Source organism: Thunnus albacares, chromosome 15, assembly GCF_914725855.1.
Source record: "Thunnus albacares chromosome 15, fThuAlb1.1, whole genome shotgun sequence".
Taxonomy (NCBI): domain Eukaryota; kingdom Metazoa; phylum Chordata; class Actinopteri; order Scombriformes; family Scombridae; genus Thunnus; species Thunnus albacares.
This window is the reverse complement of record NC_058120.1, coordinates 2201461-2207026: the sequence shown is the minus strand read 5'-3', so window position 1 is coordinate 2207026 and position 5566 is coordinate 2201461. Positions and strand designations below refer to the sequence as shown.

Sequence of the window (5566 nt, the reverse complement as noted above, 5' to 3'; positions counted from 1 at the left end):
CCAGGCAGAGATTACCTTTGCCAAAGCAATGTAATAGGAAACGCAATTTAGTTGTATATAAATGTAATTTCAAGGGGGACAGATGGTAACGTCTGTCTCTGTTCAGAGATGGTCTCTGATATCAGATGTAATCTTTTTCCGGTCGTCCACTGGCCTTTGACCTCTTCTCAGTGGACGCTGGGAGTAGTTTTGGTCTGGTGTTGAGACAGCTGACATGTTCATTCAGTCTCATATCCAGGGTCCTTGCTGTTTCACTGATATAGTGTCCCCACACCTGTCACATGTGATGTCATACACCACTCCAGTCTTCCCTTCCAGGGGGAAAAGTGTTTGAAGTATTTTGACTCTCTGTGAATGGGGAGAGAAAGTCACCTGGAAGCTCCTTAGTGATTTGCAAAAAGAAAAAAAAGAAAAAGAAAAAAATGAAGTGTCAGCCAGAACATTTTGTCTTTACCAGCTGCAGGAAGAAATGTCTGTGGAGGAAAAGGTCATATTGTAGATCCTGAGATTTCTCTTTTGTAGAAATGATGGGTTACTTATTTACACAATGCTTGCAAATGAGCAAATGTAGCAAGTGTGAAGTAGCAGAATTTTTGCTACAATTCTTTTACCTGTGCACTAGTATCCTGGTTTCGAGCCTTATCCTGGTTTTGATCATATTCAGAATATGGTGTTTACATGGAACATGGTTATTCATATTCCTGTACACATGATTGTAACAGTATCCATGTTTTTAATCATCTGTTTGCTGTTGTGTCTTGATTTTTCATCATCTCAGCCACTATGTTCTGTACCAGTAGAGAATGTGCAGAAACCTGGATCAGGTGTTTACATGTGACAGTATCCTGTTTTCTATTGGACCACTCCAAGTAGAATATCCAGGTTTCTGAAACCAGGATTAGGTGTCTATATGCAACATAACCAGGATCCTCCAAAAACCCGATCATAACCATAATAAAAGTGCGCATGTAAACGCTCTCTATCAGCTGATCAAGCAAAGTTCAATGTTGATCAGGTAGTAAAAATTACCCCTTGATCTCAAATACTAATAAAGGGATTTCCATGATAGTTAGTGTGGATATTTATGGTCTCCACAGGATGAATCCTAATGTTTTTAGTGCCACCATCAGGCCAAAACTTCCACTTGTATGAAAGGAACATCAAAATCTAAAGAAGAGTGTACTAGCACATTCATATTCATCAGAGGATATGGCTTTTCCCATTTTCCACACTCCTTTCTGCTAACACCAGTCATAAAATGTCAACTGAAGAGCTGTGGTTTGTAACTGAAATGGGAAATGCACCTTAAGACCTGACCTTCTTCACTTCACTCAGTAACACTCTCCACATCAACTGTGAATATATTCTCAAAAAAAATTCTAAACTGAATTTCTAAGGCATGACAACCAGGTCTGCTGAAATGTTAGTATGTTCAATTTTCCAATGAATCCCAGCCTGTGGAATAGGTGTGATGACTGTGCTATGCTCACTTACAAGCCAGAAAGTGAGCAGCTTCTTCTTCTTTTGCATTCAGCTCGCCGACGAGCAGTTCTATTCTGAAGGCATGTCTATTCAGATGATACATATTCATGAGCACCTGTTTGCGTCTTTCTGTAGTTCCACATTTATGGCACTGAGATGCTGTCAGAAGCTCGGCTGCATAATGTAAAGCCACATCAAACTTTGTCAGCTTTCATCCTGAGGCTGAATGGTTGTGCCTGGCTCTGAATGTGGTGACTCCTTCACACATTGGACAATTTTTCAGCTCTTTTTCTGTTGCCAAGTAAGCCATGAGTCTCTTTGCACTCTTTATAGAAATATCAAGCCTTTCATATCTTTGTAAACCGCACTCAGCATCAGGATTCAATTTTCAACAACATAAACATAAAATGGTCTACAAATGCATCAAGCATTCTTGCTCAATGCCAGTTACCAATGTATGGATATATAAAGAAAGTACTGAGGCTACACCATAGCACAGCACACTGTGTTATGTATTGCAAATTAGACGTACACTTACAACTCAGATCAGTCTTAGTGGTGGGTTGGCTCAAGCTTATGGGTCCAAGTATTGAGCAAATAGGTTGTAAACAAGCCAACAGGTTATCCAGATTATTGAAATCACTTTATTTAGAGATCACATTGAAAGGGAGCACACTGAAATGTTGCTAATAATCCCTCATTACACAGGAAACTTACAGTAAATACAGTTAGCTGAACCAGGGAATGACTTTGCAAACTGCGATGGATGTTTTCAATGCACAGTTGGGGTAACAATTTTTCTGTTTGCCTTTGGTTTCTTTTCTAAATAAGTTTGACTAACCTGGTGGTTTGTTTCAAGTCTGTCTGATCATCTGATTAAATGATGTTGCTGCGTTGTCAGAACTTAGCAATTCAGGAATATCAAGGTACTCGTATGGTTGACTTTGAAGCTGCATTAATGTATTTATTCCGCCATATGATGTTGAGGTGGCTGACATGTTAGCAAACATTTGGATGGGCAGGTAGCGTACAGTGAGCTGATGAAAACAGCCACCTGCTGCAACTGGAAACCAGGTTGATGAGAGCAGTGAGACTCAACCAAAGTAGAGATGTTGCAGTACTGAAACCAAAACAATGAGCTAAAAAAAAACGCTAAAACACTTCATAGAGCTGAAGGGATCAGTAGAGTAGGTGATTATTCTCAGTGGGTTTGTCACCACAAGAGTCACCTTTCATGTTACACTTAGTCACTTGATCTGTTGTTAATATATAAATATTGTGAAGTGCAGCTTTAAGTAAGGGCATTAGATGAGTTAACCTCTAATTGTGCCAATGCTTCAAGTCTCACCATGAGATGAAAGATTTTCATGCAGCTGTCAGCAGATTGACGGGATCTGAAGCTTTGAAACAGTCGTCATTCAGAAGTAAACAAACTTGATAATTGATATGATATGTCCCGTTTATCATCCAAATATTATCTTTGAAACTTGAAACTGAGTAAAGTGAAACTAATGGCAGAGAATGCCTTGTGTGTGCTATATAGAATTTAAATCTAAATAAAAGGCATACTTAGTTCATCATAATTACATTTAATATCCCCTAATAAATACATTGTAACATTCTTTAATGTCAGTAGCAACTCATGAATGCTTACAGTGATAGGCCTACAGAACATTTCAACCACAGGCTTCATGTTTAATGATATAGGAACAGCATCCAAAAAAGGTATAAGTTGTATAAATTTGCATACTGTGACAGTATGTATGAATAAAGCTTTACTGTAGACATCAAATATTATAAATCACATTTTTTCCAATTTTCCATTTAGCAATGTCCACATAGCCATGTATCATCAGGTGCTGTCATATGATAGAACCTGCCAAAAGACTGTATAAATTAGACATTAGTGCTGGTTGGTTTAATTATAAATGGCTAAACTAATATACAAAATCATTAGATTTTTTTAGAAAGCTTATAAAGACTTCCATCATTACAATACATTCTTAAACACAACCAGTATGTTTCAAATGTCACTTTAGTAACATATGAATAAATCAAATAAATAACATTTTGGGGACTGTCTAAAAGAACTGTGTACATGACCTCAGATTCTATTTTACTTGACACGTCACTCCAAATAAATTGTATGGTACTTATACCATACAATTTCACAATTTGCATGACTAATGTTAGGACCTGCAGTACCTGTCAGTTACTGTCCTGGCTTTAACTGATATTTCACTTCAAGAGAACTGTCCTGGTCCTGAGGTGCAAAACAAAATTTCAAAGAATATGTCCACACAGCTAGGCAGTACAGTGCCTCATAGCAATAAATTCCAAGGTAGGGCTGCAGCTTAAAATAATTTTCATTGTCATTTAACCTGTCGAATATTTTCTTGATTAATCAGTTAGCCTATGAATTGTTAAAAATTGTGAAAGAATGACATCTGCAATTTCTTAGAGCTGACGGTGATGCCTTCAATTTGCTTTTGTCTGACCAATGATCCAAAACATAAAGACATTCAATTTACTCCTGTATGACAAAGAAAAACAGCAAATCAATGGCAAGTCAAGTATGTTTGACAGCTTTGCAATGAAAATGCTTGATTGGTTAATAAAATTGTTGCCTATTAATTTTCTGTTGATTAAATAATTGACTTATCATGCAGTTCTAGTCCTAGATTTGAATCCACCTTTACCCTGCAACCCTGCACAGGATACTTGGCAGTGGAACATTCATGGACAGAAATAAATTAAACATTAGAGAAAACACAGCAACATTTCAGAAAGCATGACACTTAAGAAACCAGAAGAGGAAGATAGCTGTTATCTTTTTCATCCTTAATTCTGACTGAATTTGTTGTCACATTGTTTGAGTCATCGTCATCAAATATTGTAGGCTCTTCAGATCAATGGCAGAGCCTTCCCAAAGGGAATTAATAAACAGTCAAGTATGGCAGTGAATAAAACTTTAACTACACAATACACAAGTGTTTTTAAAAAGTTTTGCGTTATTGAAATGCTGATGTCTTTCACCAAATTTGTATCTTCTAAAAGTTTCTTGTCTAAAAGGTACTTTCTGAAACGTGTTTTCTGAAATTAAATTTTTTGTATTGTGTTTTGCACCTCTGAGCCACCATACACAGAACCAAAGCTCTGCACCCATTTGAAGCTAGTCTCTGTTCCACTAGCTTCTGCCAGACAATGTAACAGATGTAATGTTCTAATGGACAGTTTCTGTCATCAGTCTGAAAAATAGTGCTGGAGGTTTCTGTCCATACTTTAAGAAAATTGAGTATCTATCACTGTACTGTGGTGTAGTGTATCAAAACTTGAACACATCATCCTTTCAACAGAGATGGCCATTAGTTATAACAATTATTAGTTTGTTATCCCTCACATGTTTCACAAGTCTTAGCCATAGATATCCTGTAAAGCACTGAAGGAGCAGTAGATGAATGAAAGACAAAATAACTGTTTTATCTTTGTTAAAATGATGATACTGTATGTTCAAATTGCACTAAACAGTACAGTAGCAGATACTCATGGACAGAAATAATGCTTTTCAGAAATAATGATTAAAGAAGCCATAAATGAAAAAAAAACAAAAAAACATTTAGCAATGAAAGCTACTGGAACAACAGCTGACTATGAGTGGGCAAGAAGTGACAGACCATGGTTTGGTAGTCTGGGGAACTGTGTTCATTAACACTTATTTAGGTTCACTTTAATAAAACCTTGACAAAAAGTCATAGGCAAATATTCTTCATGAGACTTGGGTCACATTGTTTCAGTAACTGTTAGGTCATACTGTTCAAAAGGTAAGTATGTATTTGAATAAGATTAAATCTGTCAAAATATTAATGACGAAACTTGAAATGAAAGTTTAGATCAATAACAAGAATACAAAAGCTTCATTTGAAGTATCTTTTGAAGTTAATTACTGTAGATATTTGTGTACATAAAAGTACAGATGTACAATCAAAGGGAATTAAAACAGCAACTTCAAGTGCATAAGCATGTTCACAGTATGAGAAGTGCAATCAACATATCACCAGGCATATTCATTTCTAATGAAGTTCAG

The 5566-nt window shown here is 36.5% G+C and overlaps 1 long non-coding RNA gene across 1 annotated transcript; it reads left to right on the top strand.

Moving 5' to 3' along the window:
- The first annotated feature begins 2142 nt into the window (after window positions 1-2142).
- Window positions 2143-5070, top strand: LOC122998670. Its single transcript, XR_006407476.1, has 2 exons — window positions 2143-4715; window positions 4750-5070. It is a non-coding gene; the product is annotated as an uncharacterized LOC122998670 (long non-coding RNA).
- Window positions 5071-5566: the final 496 nt, after the last annotated feature.